We start from the raw sequence: 9,214 nt of genomic DNA on the forward strand, positions 1-9,214 counted from the left end.
TTACTCGAGACATCAAACATGTCACAAACTGGGGGATACTTACTGGGGTATTGGTTTGGCGGTTTACAGCGTGCGACGTGCAACACGCCCATTACGAGAATATGTCAGAAAGGACGAACAATTAACAACGATGAGAGTAGTGGGTGAAGATGTGATCGCGTGATGATTACCACCTCTTACATAACCCCACTACTCCATTACTTAATCTTCTCCACTTCCTACGAGATCAGGGTTGCGCTCAAATGACTTGTATCAATAGGTTTTGAACCTATTTCGACAATAACAACACAAGTGTTATCAACGCAAGTAGCCAGAAACCATTTTATGATACAAGTCATAAAACAACCACACCTTCATAATTCAACATTCTGATCTCAAACACCTTCTTCGCTTCCCTCCCTAAGATCAACCCTTCTCCTTCACCTTGTGACCGAATTGAATCTGGAATAGCCATTTCTTGGTTTAGGCCAGAGTCTTACAGATTGATCTCTCGAATCTAAAAGTACTCCCGTGCAGTACATTTGTTTAGGGTTTAAATTCGTTTCTCATCAACACACCCAAATTTACCAAAAACAGCAGAATCAGTTTTTACCCTCAAACAACTGGCGACCACAGTGGGAGATTGATCTCTCGGTTACGAAATCAGTTTCTCGATATTCATTCCAGTTTTCTCAATTTAAAAAGGGTGGATCTTAGATCCAATTAAATCATTAAACTCAATTTAGGTTCAACAACCAATTTCAATTCCGGTGTTCCATTCGCTAAGAAGTTTCACAAAAATGCTTTTTTAAGCAATGCTACTGGAAATGTCTTGGATAGCTGAGCACCAGTAAATCTCCCAGATGAAAGGACCAGAAAGCCGCGTGAAGACACAAGAAGACGCGGCTACTACCTAAAAGAGCACAATGGCGTCTCTCGAAGGTCCGGATGGAGAAACCGCCTTCTATGTAACACCACGAGTGTTATATGGAGCAAACCAAAAATTCCTCAAAGTTATCATTAATATTATCATCACTAGGATCCACACCCAGAAGATAAAGGGAGTATTCGCATAGCCGTTGTTCCAGTATGGAGATAGACGACAACAAATCTCAACACCAATGGAGTCCTAGAAAGACACCTGCAGAGATCACACAAGAAAAGGTCTATCTCTGTTCCACCACTTCTACCAATTTATGGTAAGGAGTATCCGCTGTCACTTTATCAGCAAAACTTGTAGATCCAAAACATAACGTAATTTTGAGGGTTCATACATCTATAATAACAAAGGAGGCCTGACACATCTTCAAATCATCATAAAGGGGTTCGACTATTATGTCAAACCGGACAAGAGAAATCCCGGGACATATTCAGATCTACTGGAGCCGACGCCTCAAGAGAGCAGCCTTAAGAAGATTATGATCCCCGCGTCATCATGCCGAGAAAGAATCCACAACTTGGGTAAATTACTCTCTCAAACTTAGGAAGAATATTTCAGCGAAACAACGAACATCCAAATGATTATTTCAAGAGGTCCAGAATTCAGGCAATGGAGAGTCACGATCCAAATGTGACTGAACAACAATTGGTGTAATTATGTATCAATAGGATGGTACCTGTCTATCTTGCTTTGCTGAACATGCGCTTTCAGACACCCTCTGAACTTCGTGAAGCTGCTAGAGGCTTAGTTGCAACAGCACCTACCCTACTAGAAAGATCCAGGCCTGTCAGGAATGAAGAGCATCATGATATTCTTGGAAGCATACATCTCACCAACAGGCAATACAAACTTCAACCTTCCGTAAGCAGTTTCACTGAAGCAGCAAGAAGAAAACCACCGAGATACAACATCCTGCGTGTCCAAAATATCCCACTCCAACTCCAGTACCACATGCACAACTGCCACAATGGTAAAATAACGTCCAAGATATTTCATATCTGGATCGACGACAACAACATCAATAAGAGGCGCTTTCAGAATTTCGTCTCCCGTAGAAGAAGTAGTTGCATTACCAAAGAAGATTTCACCTGGGACTTAAGAGGTACATACGGACTCTCCATGTCAATAGCTTCATCATATTTGCACAACCTTTTAGTTAAGTCGTTCGCATGAGGGAACTTTCCTACTCCTCAAAGACACGATCCAAAGATGATAAAGGCAAAGGAGTGTGGATGGGGACTGCTCAGCACCACCCATCTCAAAGATGTTGAATTTAGAGATACGCAAGCACACTATCATTATGATTCCAAGATGTCCAAAGACGAGGACATACTCAAGAGAGAGCAGACATATTGTCAAAGACCAGCGATATGCCTGGACGTCTATGAAACGCAATGTAGACGCAAAGATGGCCTCATGATCAGTAACTCGTACGATCCTCATCAACGTAGGGTTCAACTCCAACTCTCATCCAAATTATTTCCTCAAAAACCCAGCGTGACAACATCTATCAAGTCAAAATCTCAGTGGATACTTGTGGGCATGGGACTGTCTCGCTCTTTTCCATTCCATGAGGCAACATCAAGGAAGCTATCGGCTTCATCATTAGATTCTCCGTCTAATAATGAGACAAGCTCTACCACTATATGAAGACTGCCAAGTTCGTGCCCGTATCTATCACGCCTCTCCCTGCCAGTCTCTTCTGATCACAGATGCTGCCAAGAACCGTTGTTACTCTTTTGTTGATAACATCCCGATCTTCACCCTAGCAACAACCACTATGGACAAAGGTAATCCGAACTTCTTTATATTTTATTTTCCCATGAAGAAGTAATAGAATCATGGAGGAGAGATGGAGACATCTTTATTATGGTAAGCCCACCGAACATACAAGATAGAACCATGTAAATCACGCTTGGGGTCGGAGGCTCAACACGAAATCCCTTCACTGTCAAGGAACTCTTCCTGCGACAAGGTTACCACTTTTCAAAGATGAAACCTAAGAGTATCATCACCTTCCTGTTTGGGAGGCGCCTGACCGACAAGCAATATTTGGTTCAACCACCCATAAGCATTGTTATCAATGATGAATCAAAGAGGAAAGCCGCGCCTCAGCAAGCCAGACCGACCGAATCATGTGTTTCTAGATTTCTAATTTCCTATGGGAGGGGTACGTAGGTGTTTATGGGTGAAAACTATTTCTGCTGGTTTTGGTAATTTTGGGTGTGTGTGAATGAGAAATGAATCTAAACCCTAAATAAATGCACTGCACGGGAGTGCTTTCTGATTCGAGAGATCAATCTATACAATTCTGGCCTAAACCAAGAAATGGTCGTTCCAGACTTGCTTCGATCACAAAGTGAAGGGGATGGGGTTGATCTTAGGGAGGGAAGCGAAGAAGGTGTTGAGATTATGAAGGTGTTGGCTGATTATGACTTGTATCAGAATGATGAACTGACTTGCAATAATGTAAGCAATCAGCTCTGGATGTTTTATGGATACGGATGACGACACTTGGTTTTTCTGTGTTTGTTCGTGTTATTTGGAAATAGGCGAAGGACCTATTTATACAAGTCACTTAGCGCAAACCCTCATCTCGTAAGAAGTGGAGGAAGTTGAATGATGGAGTAGTGGGGTCGTGTAGGTGATTGGACGATCACGTCTTAGCCCACTTCCCTCATCATCTTAACCGTCCATGCCTCCTGACACGTTCTTATATATGGGCGCGTTGCACGCCGCACGCTGTAAACTGCCAGACCAGTACCCCAGTAAGTATCCCCCAGTTTGTGACATGTTTGATGTCTCGAGTAAGTGGGTCGAGTTGTGGGACCCGCAGGAAATAGCACGTGATGCTATTAGGTTAAATAACTAAGTTATTTAAGAAATTGATATTCATAAAATATCGTGTATATTTTATGCATGTAATGCATCGAATATGATCAATATGTATGAAGCATCGCTGTTTTAAAGCTTAATAGAGTAAGTCGTGGATTAAGCGTCTTAAAATAACAGCATATTAAAATATCTTCAAGGGATGGTTTGAAGGCTGCATGGGCGGGCCATCCCTTTGCCGATCACTCCCTGTGGTAGAGTGACGGACGGTGATCACCAAGGTGCCTGATTGGATGTTTAACTCTTAGCCTAGGTTGTCCGACCAAGTTGGCAAAGTTGGACGGACGAGATGATCTGCGGCACATGTTTGCGATCATTGATGGATTTTAGGGTTTTAAAGAGGTGCGCAAAGCATCACTCTTTAGCTTGAACGAAATCAAGTATGGGAAAAAAAATTGGTGGGACCGACCGGGCATGCGTGTAGACAGCTCGCCGGTGTACAAGTCCATGCCACTCTGTCTCGCGGAGGTGCGATCTAGGCCACTCAATTTTTCTGGCAAAGGTGAGTGGTCGTGATCGATTTGCGACATAAATCCTTTACCACAAAAGAATTTAGGGGGCAACGACATGCCATCTTTGGGCGTGCGTTTCGAGGCGCCTGCCATGGTCCACCTTGGCCGACCAGTTACATGCGCAGGTGGGCCCACGGTGATCATGTTGATGATCTATGGACCTCTTTAGTCTATATCTATACCCTCCATCCGAGCTGGCGAAGATGGATGGTCATGATCAAACTGCGACATATATGTAATGCCACAAACCCTAATTAGGGTTTTGGATCAGTCACGCGTGCACAACTTTGGCCAAACGGTTTGGCAGGCTATGCTCCTCCTTTGGCGAGAACGAACGTGTGGGGCCCATGTTGGGCCGACGGTGAATTTATGTGTTCCTTCCCGATTGTCCTAGGCGTGATCTAAGCCATCCAAACATGCTGGCAAAGTTGGATGGTTGTGATTGATTTAAGACGCTAGTGGGATTTCCGCGACCCTTTAAGTATCACATCATCCATACTTCGAGCAATCTTTCATTGCTTTAGGGCTAGGTCGTGTGAAAACCGATTAGGTGGGTGAGGAGTAGTCCCGTTAATGTGTGCATTAGCGCTTCACTGATCAATCCTGGGATGATATGATCCGTCCAACCAGGCTGGTGAAGTTGGACGATCATGATGATTTTAAGACTGCTTCGAGTGGTCTTGCTCGTTTGAGCCTTCCCCAAAGCAACGCGGCCATCCCTCTTTGGGGCCGGCGTTTGACAGGCGTTAGGGGTATAGCGTGGTGTTCTACCGGCTAGGGCATAGGCGGGTCCGCCAATGAACATCACGGTGATTGCCTGCTCCTGTTAGGGTTCGTCTAGGCTAGTTAAATTATACGGACAACTTGCGTGGCCGCGATCGTTTCTGAGACTGACATGGACAGTCTAGATTTACCTTAGGGAATTAAACATGCTCGATCGGGCTAATATAAGCGCACCGACACAGGGTCCTCTTGGTTAGAGAATGGTATGGCCTGCGGGTATTTCGTGCATACCTCACTATTGACACTTGCAGATTCGTGTTACTCTGCTGAGAGTAAACACTCAGTCGTCATGCCGCACCAATAATGAGAGTCCTGCTAAAAACAACACAGGAAATACAAGACAACTGATGCATTAATTAATAATGCTATAAATATACATAATATTTGGGATTGTTGCTACATGCACCATTCTGGGTGAATTTTGTATATTTATTGAATTGCTTTAAATAAATAAAACGAGAGGTTTTCTACGCTCATCGCTTATCAAACGGCTTTACCCTTTGAAGGTTGTCAACACATTATTTTTGGTTTTACAAAATTAGCCCTGAACTAAAATACACCATCAACATTAAGTCCCCTGCCTAGCACATAATGGTTGCACTATTGTGGGGTAGGCATTAGATGGTGACAAATAAAGATAAAACTTATGAGACAAAGTTAGATGTTACTAGGAGAGATGGGTTGTCCAGTCCTTGGAACATGTCACGTTCAAGAGGCGTCCAGGTAAGCGTTCCCCTAGCATGATGTCGGTTTATGTCGTAATCCTCGACTCTGATGTGGACGATTCCTATCACGAGGAATATCCTTAAAAGGATGCTGATGCAATTTCTGAAAAGATGTTGAAGCATCTCACAAAGAGAGCGTTGATGTAGCTTCCGGAAGGCGTGTTGAAGCGGCTTTTGGAGAGAGCGTTGAAGCGGCTTCTGGAGCAAACATCGAACCGGATCCTGGAGAGAGTGTTGAAGCACCTTTTGAAGCGAACGTCGAGGCGGACCCTGGAGATAGTGTTGAAGCAGCTTTTGAAACGAACGTCGAGGCGGACCCTGGAGAGAGCGTTGAAGCGGCTTCCTCTGAAGAGAACATTGAAAAGGCTTCTTCTGGAGAGCGTTGAAGCGGCTTCTTCTGGAGAGAGCATTGAAGAGGTTTCTTCTGGAGAGAGCATTGAAGAGGTTTCTTCTGGAGAGCGTTGAACCGGCTTCCTCTGAAGAGCGTTGAAGCGGCTTCTTCTTCAGTTTAATTTTCCCTTGCGAATTACATGCTCCTTGATTGACCATCTCTCTTGTGTTGAAGAAGTCCCTGACTCTGTCCGTAGTGGTTGTTGCTATGGTGAAGCTCGGGCACTAGTATCGACAAACGAACAACGGTTCTTAGCAGCAGTTGTGATCAGGAGATATTAGCAGGAAGAGGCGTGGTAGATACGGGAACGAACTTGGAAGTATTCATATGGTGGTAGAGCTTGTCTCGTTATTAAAGGGAGGAGCTAATGATGGAACCGATAGCTCCCTTGATGTTTCCTCATGGAATGAAAAATAGGGAGACAGTCCCCTGCCCACTAGCATCCGTTGAGACTTTGAACTTAGATAAAAAAAAGTTTACAACTTCTAATCTATAAACGTGAAATAGACAAATGAAAACACTTGTGGAGGATGCGAAGCTGAGTGTATTCTATTTGTAGGGAGAATTACCTCTGCAGGGGTCTTGTGCAGTAAACCCCAAGGTGACGAAGAAGACCCAGTATTTAATCAGATCCGGTAGGATCTGCTCCAAGATGTAAAAAGGTAGATTCCTTCTCAAGATGAGCGTCCACACATCTATGTTCATGATGCGCCTATTGTCGCATAAAGTCCCGCCTTTCAATCTACATCACTGAAAGGAACAGTTGGCAACATTTGCAGATCAGTAGCTCATAAAACATGGATCAAAATTTTTGGATTACAAATTCAGGTAACCAAAAAGATACAGGACAAATATAGTCTGGTTTACGTATATATCGTGCCATGAGATAATCAAGGAGGGAGTACCTGAATACAACACTTGGAACCACCTGAGCTCCGGTGTACATTATGTATTAGTACTATTAGACTATTAGAACTTATCAAGATATGAGCTCTTTCTTTCTCTCTTTAATTTACTTATATATATATATATATATATAGCTGCTTCTATGTGATCAAAGAGATTAAAACAACAATTAGTAAGAGAAGATTTAAATGTGAGACCTTTCTTTGTGGGATTTCGACCTGTTTTCCGTTCCCAGAGTAGGGAAACTATTTTCAACCTCCAAGAATAGAAAGGCTAGTTCCCATTCGTTCAGGCTTCATTAGTCGTAAAAACACGATCATTCATGTAAGTGTAAATTTCGACCACCTCCTTTAAGCACAGCGTTTACTCCCTTTCAGTAAACAATAAGACGGAACCATACGGGTCATGCATTTTATAATGAAGTAGTTCCAAAGCAGCAAATCAGAGTTTTACTGTCTTAATGGTGCATACCACCTGCTTTTGGCCATTATATCCTAGAAAGAGAGAAAGAAAAGTAATTAGTTCAACCAAAATTATCACATATACCCAAGTTTCATAAGTAGTTTACAGATTTTTGAGTTTGAGAAATGTCGAAATTAGCTCTCAATAGGATAAAATAATTGTAATGTCAAATTAATAATCTTATATCACAGATGAATAAGCTCATGGCCCAGAGTAAAGAATATTACCTTTTTTAAGAAGGGTTTTCTCACATCTCACAAAACAAAAAATTCACATGTATAGTGTCTGTAAACCCGAAATCATAAAGATCACTTTAGCATGACTGGGTGCAATATAGGGAAGGATGGCATTACCTACAACTACAAAAAAGAGTAAGACCGACAAATTTAGCTAGCTTTGTGACCTCTTTTAATGGAAATTCTGTGGTGTTTGCATTTTTACAGAATGCAGAATGGATATCGGTAGATTGGTTGGTTTCTGAAACATTAAGCTCTTTAGCTAAACCAACTACTGCTAGTCTGGTTCTGTCTTTAGTTGTGCGTTTTGGTTGTAATATTCTTCGAATGTACCTAAACAATGATTTGGTATCAGTCACAATTAAAAATCAATTGAACAAAGTCAGAAACAGAATTCCAATCAAAGAAACTGATCAAATACATAATATGCATTAACAAAGTCAGTCACACAGAGCAAAATAAAATAAATCAACAAAATCAGTCGCAATGAAAAATCAATTGAAAATACAAATTCATCGAAAACAAATTTAAAGAAAAATCAAATTGAAGATAGTACTGACCTAATAGTCGTGAGAGAGTATGCCGATGAAAGAAATGGAGAAACATGGGAAGATGATAACCTATGTCGAGGTTTATGTAGCTCTTCTAACGTAACGCATCAAATTGATTATCCGGTTATGAATCAAAGGGATTGAACGGCGTAAAAAACGTCGTTGTTAATGGAGGAGAACAATCCGAGGAAGAGCTCTAATTTACTTCTGTAACGGAAGACGGGATTAAGTGCAAGAAGATATCGTGATTTGGGTTTTGTAAGGGAAGAGGGTATTAAACGCAAGAAGATGTTTGGGACGTCAGATTAGGTCTTAAAAAAGGAGTTCATTCTAAGCCATGATTTATCTTTTGCACTTTTACAGGAATGGCGGCCGTCGATCGGAAAAAAAACACCAATTTACGACCATTAGATTGGGCAAAAACCATTTGTTTTTGTAAGATTATGATTTATCTTTTGCACTTTTAGAGGAATGGTGGCCGTCGATCGGAAAAAACACCCATTTACGACTATTAGATTGGGCAAAAACCGTTTGTTTTTATAAGATCATGATGATTTATCTTTTGCACTTTTAGAAGAATGGCGGCCGTCGATCGGAAAAAAAACACCCATTTACGATCATTAGATTGGGAAAAAATCATTTGTTTTTGTAAGATAGATTTCTTATCTTGTTTCCGCTTATCAGTACTTCCCCTTGTTGGATATGTACTTATCCATTGTTGTATAATATTTTTCATTTATCCTTAGTTGGATCATATTCAGTAAGTGCCTGCACTGGTTTGTATCATTCCTCGTGTATCCAAGGTGTTCGCATTTGCTTCTAAAGTTCTTGCAATGG

At 41.8% G+C, this 9,214-nt stretch overlaps 1 long non-coding RNA gene across 3 annotated transcripts; it reads right to left on the reverse strand.

Moving 5' to 3' along the window:
* Positions 1 to 5,973: 5,973 nt before the first annotated feature.
* LOC113287616 lies at positions 5,974 to 8,962 on the reverse strand. Of its 3 annotated transcripts, none has more exons than XR_003330189.1 (5): positions 8,387 to 8,962; positions 7,818 to 8,159; positions 7,326 to 7,622; positions 6,792 to 6,972; positions 6,329 to 6,651 (listed from the first exon to the last, which is right to left on the reverse strand). It is a non-coding gene; the product is annotated as an uncharacterized LOC113287616 (long non-coding RNA). The 3 variants fall into 3 exon arrangements; XR_003330188.1 differs by having other exon boundaries at positions 6,329 to 6,658; XR_003330187.1 differs by having other exon boundaries at positions 5,974 to 6,972; positions 8,387 to 8,961.
* Between the last annotated feature and the right edge of the window lie 252 nt (positions 8,963 to 9,214).

Source organism: Papaver somniferum, chromosome 6 (genome assembly GCF_003573695.1).
Source record: "Papaver somniferum cultivar HN1 chromosome 6, ASM357369v1, whole genome shotgun sequence".
Classification (NCBI taxonomy): Eukaryota; Viridiplantae; Streptophyta; class Magnoliopsida; order Ranunculales; family Papaveraceae; genus Papaver; species Papaver somniferum.